Genomic DNA, 27,821 nt, shown 5'->3' on the forward strand with positions numbered 1-27,821 from the left:
TAAAACAGACTAAACTTCTGCTGAAACAGCCTGATGGGTGATGACCCTGCCTGATTTTCTACAAAGCAGCTAAAGATTTCTTTTTAAGTACTGATACCTGTGCAGGACTGGGTACCTGAGGCATGACAGCACACCTGGGGAGCACTGATGTCCCCCTGTCCCCCTTCCCCAGGACCTTTGTCAGGTTTGATCATCAGGCAGATATTCTTCCAAAGGAACTGTAGAAATAAGAGCCTGGTTGGCACATCCTGCCCAATCTGGGTTTGAATTATTCATCCTGGGACTAAATGAGAGGGTCCCCAGAACAGGAGCTCTGTGCAAAGGCACTGCTGAAGTTTCTGCTGTGGGCTACCCTTTGATATTAGCCATAGAGAAACGGGTCAAAAGGGCTCTGGCAATGGAAGAGACCTGGCAGTGAACACGGGAGACATCTGAAGTCCATGGGAACTGGGGGATTACAAGAGCCCCTAAATGACAGAAACGTTCAGGATCATCTGAATTGCATCAATAACAGAAAACTCACTCATTTTGTCAGCACTTCCATTTCAAGCCAGTCTGCCAATTTCTTCTGCCAATGCAAAATATTAAAAGCAAAAATATAAAGCCCACTCATCTCTAAACATGAATATTTAGGCAGAAGCTAAGTTATGACACCCAAAGCACTGAGACCCCTGTGGAAACAACACCCATGGGGTGCAGGGGAGGTCTTGTATTACCCAAATGCAGAGATGTAGAGAGGAAATAACTTGTGAAGAAGAATTTCCCCCAACAGAACCAGTATTTTCTCATCTCTACCCAGGTCTCCACAGAAGGAAACGGAGCCTGATTTTTTCAAGTCATGGTGAATGTACTGAGTGGAGCTCAGTACAGTGGGACAAGCTGTGGTGTTCTCCAACGTTTGCAGAGGGTTTTGCTCTGCAGAGCACGGATTTGAGCTCAGGGCAGAGCACATCTCTCACCTGGCTGCTCCTGAACCACCTTGCTGAACCACCTTCTGCTCAGTCCCACAGCTGCTCTCAGGTGCTGCTGCCAAGCAGATTTACCCAATGTGGAGCTCACAGGACTGTACACTAATGAGAGCAAAGCAGGCTCTTCCTTTCAGGGATGTTTGTATGCTAAGGAGGGTGTAAAAGCATAAATCAGGCCAACAGACCTGAAAAAGTCTGCTCTGTATTCCTTCAATTCTCCTCGCCTCATTTTCTTCCCTTGCATATTTTTACCTTCTTTACCCTGCTCTGCTTGGAGCTCATCTAATTGTCACTTGAGATGACAAATGTCCTCTGCCTCAGTGCCCCTTCCTCAGTAACGGATGTTTCCTTTCTGTATCACTCTGCTTGTAGAATTAATTTTCTTTATTAAGTGATGTCTGCATTTATCACTTCCTAACTTTTATTTTGCAGTTTTCTACCTCTTGTTCCTTGGCAAATGTGCTTTAAAACCACTGCTCGTGCTCTTTTTTTTAAATAAATCAAGGCTTAAACATCATAAATCCTCCCTTTAAAAAAGCCCCAACTTCTGGTACTGTTGTTGGTTTTTACTTTAGCCTGCTGGTTTTGCTGTTTCCCATAAAATATAAACAGCCATTCAGCGAGTCTTGGAAGAAAAATGAAGAATCTGTATTGATAAAAAGGTTTGAGGCCAAAAAGATCTATTCTGATCATTAGTTTGACAGCCCATTCAACACAAAACAAACATTTGTCCCTGGGATTTCTGGCACAAGCAAATTCCATTTAAGAGCCATTTGGCTGCTTTTAGGTATGGATTTTCAGTCTGCTGACCTGAAGTTGCCCATGTTAGAACTAAAAGAAAGCAGCAAATATTGCATTCTTCACTGTCTTTTGATCTGTTTGTTCTTTTTGTTTTCACTGCACCACTGTAACAATTCAGTCAATGAAGAAAAACACCTAATTCTCATCAATGATTGTGATTTATTCTTCTACTTTTGTTGTCAAAACTGTAACCAAACATTTCATCCACCATTTGATTTTAAAAGAGGCCAAAGACTTGTAGTAGCTGCCTCCTACAGCAAGAATTAGTGAAGGTGAAGTCTTCTTAACTGAATTAGGAAAAAGAATATTCTAGGATACAACAGCATCTGCCAAAGGTTTTACCTTGCTACCTCCTATGACCTCTCTCAGCACCTGAACCCTGTTATAAATAGAACTTTTTCCTGCAGCAAGAAAACATTTACCTAGGACATGAAAATAATTGGCTTTTTCAACTCTTATAAGTCTCTCTCTCCCTCTCTCTCTCTCTCTCTCTCCTTACTCTTCCAATTCTCAGCCATCAATACAGCAACGTCAGAAAAGCAGCAGAAGCCAAACATATTCCAGGGGCAAAATGCCATTTGCATTGATGGTACTTGGGATTTCTTGGGAGTCTCCCATATAAAAGCTAGCCGGGGTCAGCACTACTTAACCTACAAATTCAAATTAAACAGAATACATTCAATCTGTTCGATCTACAGACCTTATAATATCTGACATCATCCATGCCAAAAGGGGGGTCTAATTAAATTAAGAGAGTGATTGTTTTAAGTCTGAGGAATTAGCAATCCATACTCTGGGAAAAAGGAGACAGAGCATTTTCTCTGCAGAGAGCCAAGCCCTCAAGTTCATGGGGGTTGAATCGGTGTCACAGCCCTCAGATCAGAGAGTCCCTGGGAAATGCTGAATTCCAGGGAATGGGACCATGGACAGCTCCCTCAGCCTCCCAGCCCAACCCAGCCTGGGACAAAATTCCTGTGACAAAGACTTAAACTTCATCATGTATCTATGATGAAAATATCTCTATTTGGACAAGTTATTTAAACATCAATGGAGACAAAGAAAGCCTTCTAGGAGATGAGTCATCTCTCCACGGGGATTTATACCTTGAAATAGAAGTATTGTGCCTAAAGGAAGGATCCATTTCCACCATTCCTTTCCAAAGGAAGGATCTCTGTGAGTAGGTCAAACACTGAGATCCGTAATTTAATGAGATACCTAAATTAATAAAATGAATCAAAGTCAATGTCTAAGCTGCTCACATATATTCAAAACAAACAGCTAAACTGCCCCAGAAACATGAAATAATAATTGATTTAGTTATTCAGCCCTCTTGGTTCACAGCTTTACTCTATTTCCTGGGGAAAAAAAATAACAGTAAAATATGATTCAATACATACTCCTACAGCCTCAGCATGTGGTGGGCCTCTGTGCTAACAGGGTAGGTCACAGTACACCCAAAATGTCACAGCAAATGATCCCATGAGAGAATTACATGGGTCACAGAAGAAAAAAGCCAAGAAAGGAATTTTATACCTGTCACTCCCTGTATAAAAACTTCAGACACAGCAGACACTGTGCTACATACCCAGAAAAGAGAAGGAAATGAAAAGGAAAGCAGGGAAGAAGAAGCAAAAGGAGACTGTTAGTCTTCTATGAAATACAAGATGATTAAATACTGTCAGGCTTTAATCCCTGCTGACAAGCAGAGCTGCATGAGAGATATGGGCTGATTAATTATATGGAAAAAAGGCTGTGACACAGGCATATGAGGCAGAAAGACCAAAAAGGGGGGATTTGTAATTTATTTATTTATTTACTGCTAAATAAAAGGCATCAGCTAATGAAAGGAGAGTTGCTCGTCTGGATCTAAAACTTTCAGCCCTACTTCTGAATCCTACTGCAGACTCCCAGAAAATACTGGGGTGGAAAAAAGATCTCACAGCTAAATTTGCTTTTAAAAAAGGAATTGAAAGTAGGCCCTGTGTAAAATAAACCTTTGTGGTTTGTGCTAGTGGCAGCAAAGGACGACTCTGGGAAGGCTGGGTCAATGTGGTGCAATGGGCAGTGGCCCAGTGGCCAAAGGGACTGATACAGGACAGCCCTCAGAGCCTGGAGATGGAAGAGAGGAGCAGGTGAAGGCTTTGACAAGCCAGTGTGTCAGGAGAGATGTAGTTCAGCAAGTATTGTCAAGGAACAACTCTGATTGTCTTCTGCCTCCTTCACATAACTGTTCAGTGTTCAGGGCTTTTTACACATTATTTGCTGTATTTAGGAAATCTGATCACAGCTTTTTTTGTTTTATTTTAATTTTTTCTTTTTTCGTGTGTGTGTGTAACCACCTCTCCTCCAAACACAAAGTATAGCATACTTCTTTCATAAAGAGAAAAAAATCAGAAACCTGTTGCTTTGTTTGCAATCCTAAGCCCCGTGCTCTGGTCACAGCTCCACCAAGAATTGTCCCCTGGGGGCTTTTCTCACCTCTGTTTGAGGCACCACTTTGTCTGAGACCTGGTTCTCATTTCACCCAGACAAACCCTGATGAAACTCAATCTCTTGTTCCAACATCCACAATTGATCTGGTATTTGGAAAGCAGATTCTGTTGGTTTAGCACTTGCTGAATAAATGGGATTTAATTCTGGGCTTCCTGGAAACTAGGTCAGCATGGGTCTGATGTGGCACTGCTGAGGTGAGCTTTTGGCTTTTGACTTTGGAAAGATATGAGCAAATAGCTGAAACAAAAAGGGGGGGGGGGGGGGGGGGGGCAGAAGCAAAATAAAAAGGAAAGCCAGTTTTGTTCAATGATACAATATGGCATATATTTGTCCAACATTCCCAGATATTTTAGCAAGAATCATAGCTCATTTGAAGTATGTTATAGCTGAAAAAATGTAGGAGGCATTCCCATAGTTTGGGGAGAAAGAGAACTGACTGAGACAATATCTGCTACTGGCCCAACTTGGATGCTCCAAGGAACTTTCCTGAATTAAAGCTAAAACCTTCAAGCAATTTTGGCTGCTGAGAGAGGCACTGGAATCAGGCATCTTATCAGGAAAGGAACCCATCCTAAAACAAGAAGCTGAACAACCTCTATGTTACAGCAGGAAAAAACAAACAAACCAACCCCTATATGGTTTTAAAAAGTGAGGAGAAAGAAGCAGCTGTGCACATTCTTATTCAGATTTCAAAAGGGAATTTGTCCTGTCTGCAGACCCAGCATGGAGATGTCAAGGATTTGAATGCATACAAAACTCCCTCTCCTCCTGTGACAGAGGGATCTCAGCATTCCTCCCCTGCATTTCAGGGCCTCTCTGGCAGTGCTTGTATGAGATGTCCTTCTCTACTAAGGATTTTGGTTTGGGTTTTCTAAACAAGATTTTGCTTCAACATAATTTAGCCAGCAGAGATGACCAGGGCTCCAAGATGTAAAGAGCTCAAAACGAATTTAAAAATCCAAATTTTCCTGAAACTTTTTCCTTTTCAGCTTTCCTCAGTAAACCACTTAAAACTTTTCAGATGCAATTCCAACACCAAGAAATAAGAGAAGGAGGTAAAGCAGAGAAAAAAAGATAAAACAGAGGGAAGAGAGGGGAAAACAGAGACAATCTATTACAGCTCCGTAATTTCATCCTGCAGAATTTCAGCCTGCATGCCCCACCGATTCAATTACTGTACACAGCTTTACCCTTCAGCAGAACCAGAATTACAGAGAAACCCATTTTTAAAGGTTGGTGAGAGAGTTTTTCATTGACAGTGACCTGCTTCAATAGGAGCACACAATGTAAGGCAGGAATTGCATTTGCCTTACTCCTCCAACACAGGTATTTAAACTTGTTTTGCTGCAAGTGAAAGACATCCGATGATCTTAATCTACTCCCCAGAGAGAGCAAAGCCAAGGAACAAACTCACTTGATTACCAGGTTCTGTGCAAGATATTGAAGTTGGTATTACAAAGCACATTTTCCTGTACAGAGGAGCTGACTCCTCTGGCATATTTAGGAGTACATAAAGAATTAGGATTCATGGCCACAGGGTTGGCAGATCAAAAAGCGTGAATTTCAAAGCTCCCAGCACTTGGAACATCACTCAAGGGGTTTCACAAGGTATTTCTCCCAACACTCCATTGTTATTTTGGCAAACTGTGTTTACTTCAAGGCAGGCATTCTGAGATATGTTGAACCTCAGTGCTGGATGCCAAATCCACCACTAAACCATGTCCCCAAATGCCACATCTACACAGCTTTTAGATACCTCCAAGGATGGTGACTCAACCACATCCCTGGGCAGCCTATTCAAGTGCTTGACAACTCTTATGGTGAAGGAATTTTTCCTAAATCCCAACCTGAATCTCCCTTGGTACAAATTGATGCCATTTCCTCTCGTCCCATCACTTGATACCTAGTACAGACTGATCCTCCCCAGTCTCCCTCAACACCCTTCCAGGCAGTTGTAGGCAGCAGTAAGGTCCTCCCTCAGTCTCCTTTTCTCCAGGATAAACACCACCAGCTCTAGTAAATACATTTGCAGTTCCTGTTACTCATGGAAAAAGTTTTGAAAGGTTGAAATGTTACAGAGGAGCTCTCCAAAAGGAGCAGCAAAAGCATCTCTGGTACACAGCAGCCAAGTGGCTTCACTGAGCCTGGAAAGGACTGAGCTCACAGGATGCCAGTGATGCCAAGAGAAGATGGAATTATTATCAGTATTTACATAATCAGCTATACTAAGAGAAGATACTGCAAAAGCAGCAAAAGCACTACTAATTGTATTATTCCAAACTTAAGTGTTCTCAACCCAACATGGAGATCTCCCGGGGAATTTTCCTGATTTTTTTTTTCATTTTTAAAATCAATTAAATTATGGCCCTCCAAAAAAAAGGGCAAATAACAGCTTATTCTTTCAAGACTACTGTACAACTGGATGGGTGAAATATCAAGATCATTTCCATGGAATTTATTCCCATTTCCCATCCTAATTACTGATGGATTAGTTAGTGTCACTGGAATTATAATAATTTGCCTAAGTAGCAGGTTTTTAAATAATGATGGCAATTTCATTCAGGAGCTGCTCCTGCACACATTATTTATACATAGTGTGTGTCTGTTTACACTCCATGCATGAGTGGCTATTTTGTCCCTGGAGATCCATGATAACACAGTAACAAGGATCCTACAAGCACATCCACACCTTCATCTCTTCTCACTGGCAAACATTTCCCTTTACAGGGCTATCACCACCTCTGCCCTGCTGCATTTCACTCTCCCTCTCGCCCTGCACGGGCACCATGCAGGGGGCTGCTCATTCCAACAGTGTCAGCTCCCTCTCCACCTTCAGAAAAAAATCAATATAAACCCTCCTTCCAGCTTCAGTGCAGGTGGGCTGGATGGTTGAAGCTCCACTCTGATGCCCAAGCAAACACTTCTCATGATCCCACACACAAGCCATGCTTCTCCCCATGCTTCTCTCTTCCATGCACCATTTCAGACATTTGGGGATATTTTCCTCCTTCCCTCTTTGGCTGTTTCAGTCTCAGCATGGCTTCCAAAAGGCTATGAGCTTTTTTTCTTTTTCAGTAATGCATTTGCACAAACAGAAACACTTTGTACTACACACAAGGAAGCCTTCTGGAATAGGCCAGGCATCACCAACTTGTCATGGCTATGCTGTTTTTAGCTGATTGCTTTTCCCCATTCAAAAATAAACAGAAATTATCTGGAGGAGAGAAGGAGATTTGTTTTCAAACTAAACCAATTTCTCCAAATCTCTGCCATCTGCAATCTCCCACTGCACCACGGTAAGAGAGCAATGCTCAGGCTGTGCCCAGCAGGCTCCAAAAGCTGGGTGAGTACAGGTCCAGGTGACACATTTGGCTCTCTGCCCATGCCCTCATCTCCACCAGCCCTGGACCAGACTGTGAGACCAAAATCCTGCAAGAAAACCTGCCCTGAGCACACCCCTGCCAGCAACACCCCCTCTATTTGACCAAATACTCAGCCTTTTGAAGCTTTTCCCAAGTTCTGAAGTGTTCACTTTCACAATCGTTTTGGCCAGCGTAAAAATCTCATTTTAACTCATGTAGGAGCCCAGAATAACAACTGAACCTAAAATTAAGCCACTTTCCCTCCTCATAGAGTAAGAGAAGCTCAAGTCTAACACTCCTGCTCAGCCCAGAATGGTTCACTGAGCCTTAGAACCACGCTGGTGCCATGGTTGGGGCTGTCCATGGACATCCACCACCCTGGAACTGGGAGAGGCTGGATGAGTAACCCTTGTGTCTGCTTGGGAGAGGAGGTCAAGGAGAGATTAACAGAAAAGCCACAAAGGGAAATCAGCCACTAAACTCCTGCCAAAAGCCACAGGGAACAGGGTGATTAATGCTTTGAAAATCCTCCTTACCAATCAGGGGCTATTCTAAGGACCAAGATAGGTTCAAAAGACCCAAAATTAGAGGGCAATTTATATTCAGTTATTGGTGAAGCAGGTTTGTACTTGTTGAAAGCTCAGAAAATTATCTATTTTTACTGTTCTTGTATTACTTTTCTTTTTTTCTTGGAAAATGAGCCCATTTTGAACAGCAGCAACTCATTGTTCCAGGATGGAGCAATATGAAAGAACAACATCACTGCTCCCATTTCACAGGGACCACAACAGGAGGCAGCAAGGGCTCTGAGGGCACCTTTCCTGCAGTGGGAGAGAGGATTACATCCTGGGAACACAGAGCCCCTGTTCCAGCCACAGCTAATAAATAATACTCTTACATATGTAGGCAGCAGGTACAGAATCCTGGCAGGAGTCCTGCTGTGGTAATGCCCAACTGTGACAGGAAACCTGAACAATCATTTAACTTGGGATGTAGAAGCAACAGGTCCCCACTTCTGTGCAATATTCCAACAAGTTTGGTAAAAAACACCAGAGACTGCTTGAAAATAATTTTGCCTGTTTCTAGGAAAAAAAACACAAAACACGAGACTTTTTGGAGTTGGTGCATGTGATGTCAGTTCATTTTTTCCAAAGGGCCAACATGACAGCTGTGCTGGAGATCATCAAGAAACCCAGGGGCAATTATGTTTTAATGCTGTGACAGTGGGGATGTTTATCAGCCTCCTTGTTACAACCATGTATTTCTTGGCAAAATGTTTGCTTCTTTGGAGAATATTTTATGGGGTTTTTTTCAACAAACAACAGCACCCTATTCCATGTGAAACAACTGTTACTGCAATTATAAGCTACATTAGGTCGAGAAAAGGAGGTTTTGCAGTCACTTCTGCCTTATACAAACTAAAGAACAAGCACGACAACAGGCAGTGCTACAGAGGGCACTCTGATTTGTCTGTCTGATATTCTTTAGTGTCTCCAGAGTGGTCCCCGACTACCTCACATCTGGCAAATTACTATTCTTCCCCAAACCCCAGTAAGGGTGAGGGAGTGCCCCTGGAAAGATGGAAAATCTGAAGTACAGAGAAGCCAGGAAATTATTCACAGAAAATATGTTCCAGAAACAGATACTCAACCTTGGATTGGTTTTTCCACCATGTTAGCTTCTTCTGTTGGCAAACTGCAACTTCCTATTGGTTCACAAATATTTATGAGTGTGTCCTCCATGAAAACTGAACATTTAAGGTCTGCTTGGAGCACATTCTTGAACTGAGGCACGGCTGTAGCTTGGGCTGCTACAACATCAAGAATGTAATGGACTTCAGTACATCACACTTCACCTGAGCTACTCCCTGAGTTTAAAAGCTCACCTAATAATTATTAAAGTCATTAAAAGAAGAAAGTACATAATGAAATGTTCTTTCATGATACCCCAGAGCAGTTGAGCAAAGGAAAGGTTTGGGCACTCTGGCAGCTCCTGACGTGCTGCTCATGAGAACAGCACAGCTGAGGACAGAACTGCCATCCATCCACTCCCTGCACACCTGTGCTCCTGGTGCAAAATGCATGGTCCTGCCCTCCTCCTTAAACTTTTCCTTCTCCAGAACAACTTGAACCCTTGATCATTTCTCACAGTGACCTTGCAGAGAGAGAAACAGGAAGGACATGAGTCAGTGGTCAGCAGGATTGTGCCTGAGCAATGTGCTGGGGAACAGGGAGGGGGGAGCACCCAGCCCTGCCCACAGTCACCCCCCTTCCTCCCCATCCCTCCCCAGCTGAGTTCAAAATCAGCTTTAGCAGGTCTGTGCTGTGGAATATAAAGCAGAGCAGTATCAGCTTCAGTAAAAGGTCTACAGCACGCAGCAAAGGGCACAGAATCCTACCAGCACACCTCACCTGCTCCAGTGGCCTGTGACTTCCAGATCCAGAGCCACAGCCAGCCCCAAGGGCTTCCAGTTCTCTTCCTTTCTCCCTGAAGGTCTCCCACAGCAGCACAGAATGCAAGCTCCAGCCAGTGCTGTTTTACATTCAGTTTGTAAATTGACTACTCAAGGCTGAGGAGAATCAGCTTTCTTTAGCAACCAAAGGTGAAGTGATGCTCCACTTCCAGGAGTGCAGCCTCCTTCTCTTAAAGCTGCCCATGCCACACAAGCCTGCTCCCTTCTGCCCTCCCTTCCCATGAGAGAGATCACACATTCCCACACCACAACCTGCACTGCCTCAACGCAGCACCAGATTTCCTGCAAAAGAGAGAAGGGGAGAAAAATAAGGACCTCATGATGAAAGGTTCATGCTCTCAGTCTTCCCTCCCAGTTCTGTGCTCAGACTTTGTGCCTGACATAGTCTGGTTTTATATGCAGGTCACTCAGTCATTCTTCTCACATGTACATCAGGTGCTGCTGGAAAATGTGGCCATTATCCATCAAGTCCTTAGCTTCCGTCAGCTTCCAGAGGAAGAGTAATAGATGCACTTGTGTTGTCACATCATTGTCCAAAATGTCAGGGTAAAAAGCCCTGAGCATTAACAACTCCCTAAGGAAATCAGCTCTTAAAAAAAAGTAGAATGGAGAGAAAAAAAGAATGAGAGAAATGGAAGAAAGTGCAGAGCTTCCCTTTTCATCAGTGGTGACTTGCACAGGAAAGTGCCCTGACCTGCTGCATGCCAGCCAAACACCCATACTGTAGTCTGACTTCCACTGAAATTTACATTTTGTCTGGAAAAAGCAACATGTGCACATGTCGGTTTTAATTTCCAGGATCCAGGAATGGTCTTCTCTTTGGACATCATACATTAAAAGAGACATATCAGTTGGAAGGGTGAGAGTAATCTTGTCCCAGGGCACTTGCATTGAGATTCAAACAGTGTGGAGAGGTGATAGTATCAGGCAGTACAAATCTTCATAGACAGTAAAGGGAAAGGGGGTGGAAACTGAAAAGAGAAAGATGAAATCAAAGATGACAAGAAGCAGTAGTCAAAGTTAGGAGGAAGAGGAGGTCAGGCACCCAAACTAATCAAGGTGACATGCTGATATTTTCCTGGTGTGGTTAATCTCTGTGATCTGCTTTTAAGGGATTTGCTAAAGTTAAGTGAGAACTATGCAAAGCTTCAAAGCTTTTAAAGGCAGGTAAAACACAGGCATGAACAAAGATATTCCTTTGCTGAAATGTGAGGAAGAAAAGGGAAGTGAAAAGGGAAGTAAAGCATACCTTATCCTGAACAGCCTGAAGCTGAATTTTTTGACCTCTGCTCACCAATTCCTTAAAAAAACCCTGACCTGGGATTACAAACCCTGCAGAGGAGTTGCTGCCATTCCTGGAAATCTTATGAAACTTATGGCACATATTTTTGCATTTGCAGCTGCAAGTACACAATATCAAAACCTCTAATGAAAATGATAAGGTGCAGTAAATCCAAGAGTGCTTTGCCCTGTTCTCCTTGAGTGCCCCTTTTACACAACCCCTCATCACAGCACAGTCAATACAGCCAAGAAAGATGCTCATAAAAAAATAAGAAATTAAGCCAAAGTTAGACAAGACTGCAGGAATCTGTCTCAGAGATAACAGCACCATTCAGTCACCTGCCCCAGATACATCCCTTCCCTCTCCAGACTCCACCAGGAGAGGCATGGCCACACTCTCGGCATTACATCCTACCTTCAGTTCCTTCATTGGGCTGGTGGATTACTAATAAGTAACTGATACACAGGAAATGAATGTGAAGCCACCACTGTGTGTGCTTCTGCATACAGATACAGGCAGCTGAATGCTCAGCAGCAGCAAATGCTGCAGTCCTGCCATTCCTATGGCATTTCCAGTAGGAACGTGCTTAACATATCTCAGCATAAAGTGTTTCACTTTGCACAAATGATGCTGCCTGATTGCTCAATGTCTTTTCAGTGAGGAAACTGCAGAGGGCTGAGGGGGTCAGATAAACCCCAAAGATAACGTGTTATGCAGACACTGCTCTTGATGAATACCAGGAGAAGAGAGAGACTTTAAGGGGCAACACAATAAGAAATCAAGATAAAGATTTATTTTGCGGCACGCAAAGCCAAGTACACAGCTCTCCACACACTCAGTCTTCAGGAACAATCTTCTTATTTTTTCCCTGGGAGCCAAAAAAAGTCCCCAAAATATTGTCTGTGCACAGCCTAAATTTATACTTAGTGCCAACTCTGTATCAAATTCCTCCACAGTGTACGATGCCACGCTGTAAATGGGCTCATTTTGGTTATTTTATCAAATTGCGTTAACTTTCTCTCTGCAGCATCCTCCGGGGCTGGCAACACGGAGACGTGCAGGAAATGTAAATCACTCCCCTTTTGATATGATAACCGTGGCAGTGAATTGCATCCCAGAAATCAGCTCAGGATTATAGCCGAGAACTCGCTGAAAGCACTTGGCTGTGGCGTGGTGCCAGCACGGGAAACTTCAGCTGGCAGGACAGAGTGACACGGGCTCAGGGCTTGGGAAAGAGGAGCAATATGCAACACCCAGCTACCTGGGGCTGCACAAACCCCAGAGCCAGCAGCCTCAGGGTCAATCTACAATTAAAAGATGCAAACAGGTACTAAAAACAAGTGTGTATTTATGTATGCAAATACATGGGAGAGCTGGATTAAATATGAATAAGCACCTAGGAAAGCAACAGCCAGAGGCTGTAAGATAAAATCTACCTGCCAGACAAATACAGATGTGTGTATATATATATATATATAAACAACCACACACCAAAAAAATTGCATTTCCTGCGCTGACCTATTTGTGGTTACAGAACATTACGACAATAATTATAATCATGTATCTTTCATTTAAATAATGTTTTCAGTTTCAAAGATTCAGAGGATGTTGGAATGCAAATAAAGATAATCAGGACGTGAGAATAATTGTTTTCCCAATGCCTTATTTTTCATGTGCAAATGCCAGTGCTAACAGCTCCCAGCATTAACCCTGGGCCAGAACCCCACAGAATTTGGTAGTGCACAAACACTAAAAGAAAAAGCTGTCTGAACCCTAAGGAATTTGCAGCTCTAACAGCAAAGAGGCAGCAGATGGATATAGACAGAAATAATCAAGAGGTAGTAGTTAACAAGGCAGGAGTTAGTCTCAGCAAACCAAATCCCTGATTGCTGTAAGCCTTGAACAGGCACCACAACAAAGAGGAGTTTTGATCATTGATGCCCCCAACACACGAAGCTCTGCACATCCTTCATCTCCAGCGCTGTGCTCCATCTGCTGCCTCCACTCTTGCTGGCAATCCGTGTCTCCTTCTCCCCCTATACTCAGATTTTTCACACAAAAGCTCCCTGGGGCCAAGGACTGTCATGTACGACCTCCCTCTCCAGCACTGAGCATTGTAGGGCTCAAACTAGGGCCACAGAGACAGATAAAACCATTTAGGGACATGATTAATAATAATTTTTATTAATAACTAGTCCAACAGAGTATGAGCATGCATGCACACACGCCTAAAGCCAAAATTCACACACACAGGCTCCATGTAAAGCAATGGAGAAATCTGAGCACCTTCTGATGGCTCTCAGAGTCCACACTCCTCGTGCTCTCAGTATGAACCGAGCAGAGAGAAGAGCAGCTGGCACAAAATGATCTTGTGAAACTGAGACACACCAGCAGTAAAGGCACGTACTACACCCAATCTCAGCTGGACTCTCCAGAGGCACCACTCCACATACCACAGTAATCAGAACTAGCCCAACAGACAGAGAGCTGGCTGGTTATGACAAACAAGAGCCACAAAAATATTTGAAATGTTCTCAAGCAGTTCTTTGTAACAGAGATATTGTCTGCAGAATACAGCATTCCTGCCAGGAGGTTTTTATTTCAGCACCTTTGACTCAGTGACCTGCTTATTCCAACACCTTTCAGATAACTTAAGGCAATGAAATATTTCATTTGTACGACCAAACGTGTCTTTCATGACACAAGACCATTCCACATGGCTTTCAGGTTCTTAAATTAAATGTTTAAAAGTCATGAGGTGGGGAAACAAAAGCCTGCTCTACAGCACCAATCCATTCCTTCTCATGCCCAGCCAGACCTGCATTGCAGGGAAGTGCTGCTCTTCCAGCCTCCAGTTCCACAATGTACTCCAGGGGTTAAAAAACAGAGATATATTTTTATTATGTTGTGTCTGTTTGTTTGTTTCTTGCACATTCTTTTTTCCTCCTTGGGCATCTCCCCAAAATGAAAAGCATCAAACAGCAAATACTGTTTATAGTCCGAGTTCCCAGAGCCTTCACTCTGCACAGTTGGGTATGTTCCACATCTATTAATGACTTTAAGTTTTCAGTAGGACACAGTGAAGTGCAGGGTAGGAAGGCAGCTCCTACATAAAGGCATGCTCAAAAGGCATCAGAACTTCCACTTCCATGCTTTAATATTCAATGTGACACATTTTCCACTGCAATTCAAACCTCAAAAGTGGAAAAGAAATGGCATGTAAATGGACCTTGCTTGCACTTTAAATCACTGTTAGCAAATCTTAATCTCTTTAAGTCTGGCCATTTAAAATCAGACCTATTTAACTTGCAAAGGTAGGTCAGGTTTTATTGATCACCCCTAATGCACTCTTAAAAAAATGAGAGCAGTGAGATACACAGCTCGGTCGATGAAGGCTCACTGGAAAAATATCTGATAATATTTACAGCCTTCAAGCTATGCTGTTGTAAATGTGATTTCCATATGCACCTGAATGCAGATTACAGGCTTGCCAGTTCATACTGCAAAGGGAAAAGCTCTGCCACAGAGGAGGTGGATTAGTCCTTGCATTGACTGAAAGCACAACTATGAACTTCTAGAATGCAGGCACAGCAGCCCAAGCCCCTTTAGTTCTCAGTTCTCATTCCTCAATCTTTCTTTAGTGCAGTATTTTGTGCCTGGATTTCCTGCTCAGAGTCCATGCTATGCCCTGAGTTTTGAACTACAAACAACTGATGACATTTTTCCAGCTGCTATAGAGATAAATTGGATTATTGTTACTTACATTACGGCATCACCTAGAGGTGCTCATCATTAACCAGAGTTCCTTGCTCTGCACCTCTCAGAGAAGGACCAGAGGAGAAGCAGGTTTTAATAAAGAAATGCAGCATTTTCCACCCACATGGACAAGCTCAGACCAGACACATTGCAAGTTCTACTTGATACAGTTTTTTGTTTCCCTACTCTGGCTATTTGTCAAGGACTTCACTTATGAACCACCATTCAGAAAAATGAAATGTATTTTTCCACGCAAAACTGAACATGATTTTCATTTTTTATTTTTCAGGCCATGCTAAAATAAAAACACAATGGGTTTCCAATTGAAACCTGATATACCACTCGAATTGCAACTATTAAATGGTCATTTTTGTGGCCTGAAAGAGATTTGAAATGTATTTTCAGACACACAAAAAACCACTGCAGTTAATACACAAGAACAGACATAGGATTTCCAGGGTTACTTCTGCTGCAGACTTCTTGTGCAACTCAGACAAGTTCCTTAATCAACCTTTACACCAAGCTTCCCCCTGCACCTAATGAACTGGTGAGCTGCAGATATGGGTCACTGCCTAGGACATGCTCTGGAGCTACACTGTCAAATAGAAGACCTAAATAGGATAAATCCCCATCAACGACTTGAGGCAATTATCAAATGTTTATTAGCCTCCAAAGTGAAGGCTAATAAACCTGCTTATTTTAGCAGATAAAGTCAAATTACCTTGACTGAAGTTGGTAAGTGTTCGAAGATTAACAGCTCTGGCCTCATATGCTTTCAGTTATTGGTGATGAAGTGTCAGCTCAAAAAACCTGAAAGACACTTCCTAGTTATTTAGGCAATGTGAAAATTGGGCAGTTATTTTCCAGGAAACATGGCCTGCCTGACAGGTTTTAAATGAAGAAAAGTGATATTATTACAATTATCATTAGAAGAAGATGTCCCTCATCAGAATGTGTCTGGATTTTAATTGACAAGGTCCAGGTTAATGCTCTGAAAATGCCAATGAAAGCAAAGCCTGTGGCTCAAACTAATTGTCAGCACTGAGCAACCTCCACCTCTAACCCACCACACATTTATCACTCTGTGCAGACTGTACTCATGACAAGAAACGTTTGAATAATCATTAACAACTAGAAATTCCTCCCAGACAGAAAGCAAGCAGAGTGCAGGGCTGCCCACCCCCTTGTTCCCGTGCTCCTGAGCCGAGGACAGGTACCAACAAGCCTTCCTAAGGGGAAAGGCTTTTTATAAGGACACTTTGGGAGGTGTTACCCAGCAGTGACAATCAAGCACCATCTCTCCTACCCAATCTAACACATACAATTCAAAGGCGTTTGTAGAAAACTTCTCGAGTTATATTTATTATATTTATATTTCCTCTTCCCCAGCATGCTGGTGCAGACCCACCAGAATATGACTGGGCAGAAGGAGAGAAGCTGAGAACCTCCAGGACCTGACAGAGGCCTGGCACAAGGTCTGCCAGGAAAATGGCACAATCCTAACCCTCATGGTGCTTCTTCATTCAGAATGATTTGATTTTCAGCTTCTCCATCCATGTGAGTGATAGCATCATAACACAGCTTCTGATGGCTGCTCAAGTCCAAGTATTTATACAACATCTAACATAAAACTCAAGTGTTCCTTCTCACACAGCATTGGGACTGGAAAGCACAGGAGCACTGGGAAGAAAGGACGAGGGGAATCTCCACAAAGATCAGGGATCACTTCCTGGGGTGGACAAAAAGGCATCTGGCCACTCATGTCAATGGCACCAAGATTGTCTGGAGAGATATAAATGGACCTTACCCCAACTAACAGAGAGAGAGAGAGAGATAAAGAAAGGTAAGAAGAAAAAATTCTCCCTTTTTTTTCCTGGACAGTCAGGAGTAAAGAACAGATGGCATTTGGTGTTGTGAAGGAATAAGACACAACTTTGTTTAGAGGAGGCCAGTGCTGTGGGGGTCTCTGATGGCCCCTTCCCAGTAACTGGAAGGTGAGGACTGAGGGGGTGTCAGCCCATAAACAGAAATGCTGCTCACTTCATTGTCCCTTTTACCCCAGAGGTGAAAGGCTCCCTCCATTTGCTTACAGCAACCCTGCCTTTTTGGTTTTGCTGTTATCTACATATTCACCACAGAAACAAGCAGCTGGAAAGTTCCCATTAAATGATGCCAACAAGAACTCTCCATTCACAGCTAACGCTTGGCTGCACACATTCCCTCTTATTTCCAAACATTTTCAGTATGTTTTAGCTTCCCTTCATCAGACATTCATAATTATTTGCAGCACATCTAAACCTGTGCGACGGGTTTGTGCTTCCAAATACAGTCCCCTGGCTGCAAAAAATCAGCATGACAGCACTAGAAAGAAAGTAGAATTTATGTCAGTCAGGAGGCAGAGCTCAGGAAGAAGATGAGGTTTACACCATCATGATTTGAGTCAGTGACTTTCACCAGGCAGCAATTTGGCCCTTTACAAAATCCTAGGTATTTCTTACAGATCGCCCCTCAGTTAACCATTAAATCAGTCAGCAACTGTGACAATGAATTTTGTAATAAAAATGTACAAGGGGAGACTTCTAGTACCTTAACTGAAAACTTGAACATCCAAAAGGGTTTTTCTGTTCTGTTAGAGAGAAAAGTATCTCCATAACACCTCACACCTGTTACTGCTGTGGCTTTGCAAGGCTGTTTCCCTTCAATACCCTTTGGACTAAACAAAGACTTCATCGAGGAAAGTTACACCAAATGCTCATTTCTTTAGCTCAGCCCCAAACAGCCACTTACAAATTTGTCAGGGCTTTCCAAAACCCTCCCTCTTTCAGACTCTTTCATATATATCCCAAAGGGCTCCCTAAGGCATCTCTGGCACTTAGACTGGGCTGTGTTGGCTCTGCAGTGCTCAGCTCAAGGTAATGGGAGCCAGTCTTCAACTATGACACCAGAAGAGCTCCTGAACCACACACCGTGCTGGGGCTTCCAGCAATTGCCTCTGTGATCCTTAAGATAGAGGCTGTCCAGGGACAGAGCTGCTCCTTTAGGTAATTAAATTCCCAGGGCTGACTGGTGCCTGTCAAACTCCCCCCCCTTCCATGTACAAGGGCAGTTTTTGAGGATCATTATGAAGGAAATATGACATCCTGAAGGATGAAAATACAGAAAGCTGCAGCTCTTCTAATCCTGAACGCTGCCAAGGCACCACTACACTGGAACACAAAAATGTTGTTCCCTGACTGCAGAGGGGACATGGGTGACTTCCCCACCACAAACACAAATCTTTATCAACTTGGATGCACAATTAAGCCAAACATTCATCCAACAAAAGGTAAAAAATGACTCCTTGGGTGGTGTCACAGCTGAAAGCAGAGCAGTAAAGGCTCCAGAGCATCCTGAGTGATCAGTCCCAGGAGAGACATTCCCCACTAAGCTTTGTTCTGGCAGCATTCCCACTATTGAGGAAGGAGACACGCAGCTGGATGTAAAGCTTGCAATGCAGAACTGCCTTAACTACATGGCAGGAAGATGGCAGTTCATAATTAATTTTCCACATCAACTGTTGGCTGCCCTCCTCTTCCTCTCTGCTAGGCTGCAAACTGTCAGTGGATACTTATCCAGAAAGCAGGCCTGCCACAGAGCAAAAAGCATGATTATTATTAGCTCATATTTTACAGGACATGCTAGCCAAAAATCTGAGGCAAGCAGAGCCTGGGCAGAGTGAGAGCAGTACCAGTGCAAAGGCAGCCCTGCCAGAAGCTGCTTGTCCTCTGAGAGATGCAAAACCAAAGGGAATAGAAAAGCAGGATGAAGAGAGCAAAACAGAGAGGAGAAGGATGCAAGGAGACAATCTCTTCTCAGACAAAGGTTTTGAGCCAGCTAATTTCAAAACATCTGCAGCCCAAAGAAACATAGGCCCTTTTCCACCCTGGCTGGACTCTGCCTAACACACAGCCCATGGGCTGCCAAGCAGCAGCTCTGCAGAGGTCATGGGGCTCCAAACTGCTTTGTCTCCTGAGAGAAAGAACATGTGCTCCACTCAGAGCCAGAGTTTCCCTCTCCTCAGTCTCCAGATCTCTGCATGGCTGGAGTGCAGAGTTATTACAGGGAGCTGCTGCTCCTTCCAGGGGAAAGGTCTCCAGAAGAAAACAAACTCCAACTTCATCAGGCTCTCTGAAGCACCACTACAAACATCAGAGGGCAGAAGGCAGAGCCACAGCTGCCAGCCCAGGAGCAAGGCCATTTGTATGACTTCAGACAGACCCACTGACTTCTCAGTACTTCAGGAGAACAGGTAAAGGACTATTATATTACTGTTCTGTGATTGGTATCTTAAGAATCTCATGTTGGTTTTGGAGTTTCTTATTTTCTTTCAGAAATTCAAGTCGGTTCTGCCGCTGCTATCACCTTTTTAATTCATTTTACAACAAGATATTTGTTATCAGGAATTGTGCTTTGATATGTGTCAGGTTGATGGATTCAATAAAAGCCCTGTCAGGAGAAGCTGAGTGAATGGGGCTGCAGAAGTGGTGTCACCAAGGGAATTAATACCTTAACAGCCAGTCTGCTGATCTTGCAACAAAAACATGCAAATATGATAGCTGTTTTATTTCCTCACCCTGGCAAACCAGTCCAGAGGAACACTAGAAGACATTTGCATAAATGTTGCTCATGCAAACAAGCACAGCCTGTTCACTGATTAACAAACATATGTAAAACACGATCCTGCATGCTGTCCTCTTGTCCTGTTTGGTGTGCAAATCCAGGGGAATAAAGGCTTTAATCAAAATACAGCTTTTAATTTAATTCTGGGAATCCAAGCAGCAATCTCGTCATGCTCCAACCAAAATTTTCCCTCAATAATGTTGAAGGACAATTTTACTGATAAATTTTCAGACATAGCCACCTGTACCCCTCAGCAAAGACACTGAAAAGTTGCATTAGGGTCTCTTACTGTGAGAGCCAAACCCATAGGCATATAAAATCAAGGGTTTTTCCCTGATTTAATAAATGAAATCGTATAAGAAACAACAAAAATCTGAAGAAAGAAATACTAAGTTTTTATCAGACATAACACAATGAATGAGAGAGGGAGACCTGCCCACTGCTCTGCTGCAGGTCAAGCAGGGCTTGAAGTCTCTGCTTCACCTGATCAGAGCATCACAGCTGCAACACCACCCCTGCACTGGCCTGGAGCACAAAGAGATTTTTTTTAAACTGGAACTGATTCACAGAACATCTGGAAAAGGTAAAAAATGTGATGTTGAGATTCAACTTTTAGAAAAGAGAAATAATATTACTAGTCTAAACAAAGCAGTGGGAAAATTTCCATAGCAATTAATCTGAAAAAGGTGAATTACATTGAGGATTTATGTTCATGTAATGAAGACAATTAATTGCTACGAGAGCCATAAAACACATTAAATGAACAGGTTTTTTTCAAATTCTACTTGCAAGATAAAATTTATTAACTATGTTTAATGGCTACTTAAAAATTTCTCTTACATATTTATTAAATGTGCCTTTTCAGCCGAACAGAGCATTTTACTAACCGGATTCTACTAATCTAAAAATGAGCAATTTCAGAAAAAAACTATTGCTCTGCACATTATCTGCAGATCCATTTAAACTAATTCCTCGTACAATAAGATTACCATCAGCACAATTTCATAAACGTTGCTAAAAGGGAATCTGCTCGTCTCACGTGAGCACTCTGCTGCAAAAATGAATGAATTCAGCTCACATTATTTGAACAGATGTTTCAGTTTTCAGTACACATAGGGAGGGAAACGTTGTCATTAAGTGTTACTGTAATCACTTAATTCAAACCCTCTCTACTCTAGCAGGACACATGGAAGAAACTGGATTAGGTGGGAGCAGTGGCCTCGGAAAGATCCACACCCAAATCTTGTGCTCAGCCAGGGCTGTGTGCCTCCAGCTGCAGGCATCAGATGCAACTTGTACACTTAGACTGCCTGAAAACCAGGGACAGATGTTTGCCACTTAAAAGTGACCTAAAAGTGACTCTGTTTCTTATTCACCATTTACAAAATGGGGATAAGTAACACTCCTGTCTTACAAGGGTGTGTGGGAACAGATAAAGTTGATGGAAGTCAAGTACTCTGCTAATGACGAGTCCCCAAGATGAAGAGAATCAATACAGAAAGGCCTAATCTACTTAAGTGAGGAACACCAGTTTGGCCAAATCTTCACAGTTTAGCACAACCTTCTCAACCTGCAATGTTCTTCTTACAGACAAAGTTTCCATAAGAGTGAGATTTAAATAAGAACCAAGTTTTAGATCTGACGGTCACAAAGCAAAATGCAAAAGTATAATCGAAGTCCAACCTGGAGTTTAATGCCTTAATAATTTCACACAAATCAATCGTACAGACCTTAGAGTGAGAGTTGGGTTGGCTCAGGAATGACAGGAGAGCTCATTTACTGCCCCACCTGTCCAAGGCAGGAGCAGCTCCACGGTCACACCAGCAGCTAACTTCTCTGGAGCAGATCCTCACACCCTGGGTACCCAGCAAAACTCACACCCTCACTGCAAGGAAGATTTACATATTCCAACACAGAAATCTCAAAAACAAACAAGGAATAAACAAAACTGCTGTGATTTTTACATTCTAACGGTGCCAAATTTTTCTCTGCAAGAGTCAAGAAGCTCTCTTGATTATGAAATACCTCTCCTACAACCTTCCCTTTTAAGTGTTATAATCACAAGAGCAGTAGCTTGGAAATAAACAGAAGTGAAGAGGATAATAAAGGCAGGAGCAATGTTTAACAAGCTCTTCTTCCAGAAACCAGAGCAGGCAGACAAGCAGAGCTGTGCTGTGCTGTAATGACAGGAACCTCGCCTTGGCAACCGTGTTGTTTGCTTGAAATTCCTGTACAAATTAACAGCACATGCTGAGGTTGGAACAGACCTTTCTTGACCCTCAACATTTAAAAGTTAAGCACCCAATTTAAGCTATTCCAACCAACTTTTCCCTGCAATTGCCAGACACTGGCAGAGCTCTGCTGGAGCATAAGAGTTTGAGCCACAATTTCCAGAGCTAACATGACAAGTGCAACCAGATCAAAAGCAGGAGAACTAATGTACACTCACCTGCATCGTGGTTTATTTTAGAGGCTTTTAAGAAAGCCTTGACTTCTTTTCCCTGCTCCTCCACTAACACCAAGCACAGGTGTTATATTGCTGCTGTACTTTTCTCAACAAGATTATAGTGCTGGTTCAGTCATATAAAGGAAGTCAATACCCATGTGCTAAATGAAAAAGGATAATATCATCTGATACCACTCTACTGAGATCTGGGAACCACTGCTTTAAAGCTTTTTTTTTTTTTAAATCAGAAAACTTTGCCTTCACAGAAATAACCTGACCTAGGTAAAAGAACCCATAGAATCAGAGACTATATTACCATAAAAGCTCATCTAGCACTATCTTCATCAACAATGCATCCTGGCCTTCAGTTTCTTGTTAGAAAATGGTTGCATATTGCCTTGCTACACTTCCAGCACAGCCAGGGCAACATTTGTGTGGGTATGAGAACACTCAAAAATTGTAAGTGCTACACAATAAATACAATACAGGGAATATGATTATACAGGAAATCAGTAGTGGTACTTCCACCCTTTGCAAACAGTGGGAATATACAAAGGCTGAATTACAAATGGGCTACTTCATCTCCTTTTATTTTTCCCCATCTGTGACCCTCAGAACTACAGTCATTAGTGACACAACAAGTGGGATTTTCAAAACGTGGATTCCTGTCACCAAGTATCCAGCAGCAGCAGCAACACACAACCATCAGCAAGCATTTGGTTCAATAAAGAACTTCACATAAACAGACACCCCCTCAAGCCCAAGACAATAAAAACACTTCACTCCTGGTGAACGCTTTCTAAATTCAGGGAGAGCAAAGCTTATTTACAGACACAGTATGAGCATGGCATGAATATAGCAATAAACTCAAAGGCTGCTAATGCTCTGTTTTCCCCACATTCAGAAAAGAGCAAAAATACAAGAGCAGAGGAAAAAAAAAATACATACCTTACCAAACCTGACTGCTGGACACGACTCGTTTCAGAGCAACATTGGGGTGAAGGTGAGTTCCTCAGGCAACCACCAACCACAATTCCTTCCGGAGCCCCCCAGAGGCTCCAGCTCTCCCTTGCCCGTGTCCCTGAGGAAGATGCAGAGTCCTCCTGTATTTCAGAGCTTCAGCTGCAGAAGATGCTGCTCAGAAAAAGAAAAGAGAAGAAGGTGTGGCATTAAATTCTAGGGTCAGTTGTTTGGCAGATTCAGAGCAGAACACAAGACAACATTGGATAGGAATGAAATGTCAAGGCAGGACAGAGAGTCTGTGACAATCCATCATGTGTGGCACCTTCAGAGGGCAATCATTGAATTCAAGAACTGTGGTGCAAAGCTATTCTTGCTTTACAGTACTTTTATAGTGTCCCTAGACCAGGAAATGAATGACAGCCTGGCTGCTTTTTATTTCAGTCCAATATCATATCATAACACAAAAGTAATGCACTTCTCCATAGGCAATATTTTAATTCATTATGGCATTTCTGAAGAATAACAGGACTTTCATATTAAAAGCAGAGACATCACCTCAGTCTTAATACTCTGCATGGTAAAACGGCTCTTACTCAAGAAATTCAAAGCTTAGGAGCTCACAGCAGATGGAAATTCATGACTGCCAGCACAGCACGCCGCAGGTCCCCAAGTTCTGCCTCCAACACAATTGTCAGAAACCAGTAAATGTCCTGGGGGTTTCTGGGACCACGGGCTCAGCATCAGCACGTTTTCTAGCCCACTGTCACTGCTAGATGTGCTCAGAGTTTCCAAGAGGTCAGACCCTGACACTGAGCAGGGACGTGGGGCCTCACCAGATACCAGGGGAGAGACAGGGATGGAGGTGACCACCAGCAGCAGCACTGCCAGCAAGCACAAACCTCAGGGCAGCACTGAGATGTGCAAATGCTCGTCCCTAATCCCTGGCAGATGGGGAACATTCAAAGGATCATCCTTCCCCCACCCAGATAATACAGCCTGTGAAGCAAAACTGGGCACAGCAGCACAGAACAGGTGAGGACTGAGGAAAGAGCAGGATCTGAGCTCCCTGTGTCAGATACATCCATAGCTCACATCCTTAAACCACACCCAGGGATGCTTTTCTAAGCACCCACAAAGATACTCTCACTTGGCCTAGAAATTTTATAAAAAGCAAAGAAAAAAACACCAGAGATATACAAGAGGTTTCTCTCAGAGGAGAAAGCCTATGGCAGCTCAAAGTACCAAAAAATCCCATTACACCTTCACAAGAAACCCTGAACCCATGAACAGGTCACACCTATCTGGAAAACACATTAGGTTTTGGGCTTGCAAGAAGGAAGATCCCAGCAACCAGCACATGAAACTGCATACTGGAAGTTAGAATCATAGTGCCTTTTATATATATGTATGTATATATATATATATATATATATATACACACACACATATAAATGTACATAATGGGTTTTTTCTTTTTTGTTGAAGTCCACACAGCACACACAGCCACACAGATCAGAACAATCAAATAAATTTACTTTATTTAGCACTAATTACTTTACTGGACCTCATTTGTTACATACACGCCTAAAGGCTCCAAAACAGGACACCCACAACAGGAGTCAGGGTGGCAGACCTCAGGCCTGTGATTATTGCACACATTTGCAGAATTTCTACCTCTCTTGAACTCAGACATGAAGGACAAAAATGGGCCTTCACAGCTCCTGTCCTCTTGCAGGCCAACCATGAAAAATCAGACTGCCAGCTGAGATGGCTGCTGAGTGACTTATGGGCACAGGAATGGCTGATGCTGCACTAGTTTGATCTGCAGGCAGCAGTAAGACCTAATTCTATTGCTTTTAAGGGATTTTATCTCTGGAGACCACAGCTACAATAACTTTTTCATTTCTACTCGTAAATTGTAACACAGAACAGTCACTAAAGAAAATCAGTGCTACATTTTTGTGCATTAACCAGAGCATCAGCTGAGTTGGGGAAGTAACAGCAACAGGACAAGATCATCATTGCAACCTGAGTGCAGGGGCCTGGGCTCAGGCTGGGAAAGGTGGGGTTGTGAAAGTTCCTGGTTAGTACAGTTTGCCAATGAATTTGCAGCAATATGAAGAAGGAGAAGTAATGGGAGGTGTGGATGTGGAAATGAAAACAACTTTATTCATGACAAAATGCAGTGAGTGAGCACAATTCCCATCTCTCATGATATAACTGGGATGGGGCAACTTAATGAAATTAAATCAATGGCCAAGTTTCCAGTGAGCAGCAAAGTGGAGATGCTCCAGTCTGGAAGAAATGTGCTTCTTCCACACTCTGCTGATGTGTATCACACAATACAGAAGCAGGGAGCCAGGCCAGGGACCATCCTAGTCAGCAATAGAGTAAAAAGCTACAAAAGATTAATGCATGGAAACCCTGAAGAGCTATAATTTGTGCTGGCTCAGAACCACACAGGGAAAAAAGAAGAAAAATATAATTTAAAAAAAAAAAAAAAGAATGTATGCCATTCACATTGCCCACACCTGCAGTTTTGCAGAAATACCCCTTCACATTCAGTAGGTCACTCCTGACTCGATGGTCAGTGTCCAGCTGGTTTCCCTCTCACACTCACGGACTCTGAGAGCCCATCACAGAGCTGCCAAGATGCTGCTCGGACCTCCCTGGCTTCGACCCAGAGCCTTGGGAGCATCCCAGAGCAGCTGTGGCTGCCCCTGGATCCCTGGAAGTGCCCAAGGCCAGGCTGGACAGGGCTTGGAGCAACCTGAGATAGTGGCAAGTGTCCCTTTCCATGGCAGGAGGTGGGACTGGATGGTCTTTAAGATCCTTTCCAACCCAAATCCACATGATCTCTGACTCAAAAATCATCCATTTCAGCCTGCATCTGCCATAGGAGCTGGCACTGTTCCTTACCTGAAACAAAAACAAGTCTGAACTTGCAAATAATGTCCCATGTCCTAGAAATCCCACAGTTTTGTTGGGCTGTTTCTAAGTTGCTGTGCTCCCCCACTTGTCTTTGATCAGAGGGAACACGCCGACAAACTGCAAATTACTTTCATTATCCCACCACTTCAGATTTTTACATTCAGTTAACACAGTTAAGTGGTATCAGATCCGTCTTCCACTCACAAAAGCCAGCATATGGATGTTCTCATTAATCAGAAAAGGCAGGCAAGACATTTTTCCAGTAAAAAGAGAGTATTTCCCTTGGAGGAATCTCAGTCCTTTGCTGATGGAAAGCATGAATTATACAAAATAACTATATACTTTAGATGTAACAAATAAGCTCAAATATTAAATTTGAAGATACCATTTTTATCTTGGGATGTTTCCAGGCCACAAATCAATGAAGTCTGGGAGACTCTCTGTCTCTCAGGAAGCCTTGCTGTACACCTTTGCCCTGCTCTTAATTCTTGTCTTCAGGCATCCACTATTGATCCCTGTCGAGGTGAGGACAGGAGCTGGCTGGACCCTCCTCTGACCCAGCACACTCATCCTTATATTTGTGTGCCATAGAGCTTAAGGTGCAGCTTGGGCCTTGTGGCAACATTGATGAGCATTTGCAACTTCAGCAAGGGCAAAAAAGAGGTATCTAGAAGCTAAATAACACATCTGCAAGCAAACATTATAGTGTAGTAGATATTCAAATTAGTATTAGTTTGTCTCATCAAAAATTAATTACAATCTACCTAACTGCAATTGAATAAATTAGTTGGGCGTAGAAAAGATTCAATATTTAAAGTGTCTGGTGACTGAAAAATAATTGAAAACATAACTCCTTGCTTAAATATTAAATTTCTTTTATTGCTAGCATGGTGATTAAGAAATCAGAATACCATATGTGTGTGGATTCATTTAAATGTGTATTACACATATGGAACATGTGCATGTATATTCTTTTCACTTCCTTCTTTCCCTAAAACTAAACCTGGGTAAATATTTTCAATTAATACAAAAGAGCTCCACTGGCAGAGCCAGAAGAAAGGCTGTGAAACCTTTATGCACATAAACCTTTATGTGAAACCAAGGGAAAATACATTTTTACTGCTAAGTATTTAGCAAGGTCACCTGCCTCTGCAAACAGAGGAAAAGAGATCCCCCAGCAGCCTCTGAACACAGCAGGGGATTACACCAATTCATTAGCAGGTATATCTTCTAATTACAGCCTCGGACACGAGTCCCACACAGCTGAGCAGGGAACAACTGCTGCTTTTTGCCTTTTCCTCAGGATCAAGCTCAAAGTTTCCTGCTGAGCTCCAGGACAGCATCAGCACAACCCCAGCACAGGCTGCAGCTGCAGGGCAAGCTCTGTTATCCCAAAGGATGCTCCTGACTCCTCTCAGTCCCAGGGAAGCCGTGGGAGCCCCAGCTCACCCTGTCAGCTCCATCTCTGGTAAAGATCTCACATTCATTTACTGCAAAGGTGACAGGGGTAAAGAGGGGAATAAAATGAGACTTTGAATCCCTTCTTCCAGAAAGGTAATGGTAAAAAATTGGTAGCAATGCAACTCTGGCACGTTTCCAACTATAACACTTAGAGTGTTGCCCACAGTCGTGTCCCAGCCATACTTTATCATTCACCACGCTCAGTGCAAAACATAAATAAAACACA

General features: G+C 42.9%; 1 protein-coding gene across 4 annotated transcripts in view; it reads right to left on the reverse strand.

Moving 5' to 3' along the window:
• The window catches only part of SGCD (sarcoglycan delta), a 314,769-nt gene that overhangs the window by 177,644 nt on the left and 109,304 nt on the right, over window positions 1-27,821 (reverse strand). For all 4 annotated transcript variants that reach the window (XM_088173550.1, XM_088173554.1, XM_014875970.2 and 1 more), the window contains exon 2: window positions 23,189-23,374. The gene's annotated coding sequence lies outside the window, so the exon portion shown is untranslated. The remainder of the gene's footprint in view (window positions 1-23,188; window positions 23,375-27,821) is intronic.

This window comes from Sturnus vulgaris, chromosome 15 (assembly GCF_052056855.1).
Source record: "Sturnus vulgaris isolate bStuVul1 chromosome 15, bStuVul1.hap1, whole genome shotgun sequence".
Lineage (NCBI taxonomy): Eukaryota > Metazoa > Chordata > Aves > Passeriformes > Sturnidae > Sturnus > Sturnus vulgaris.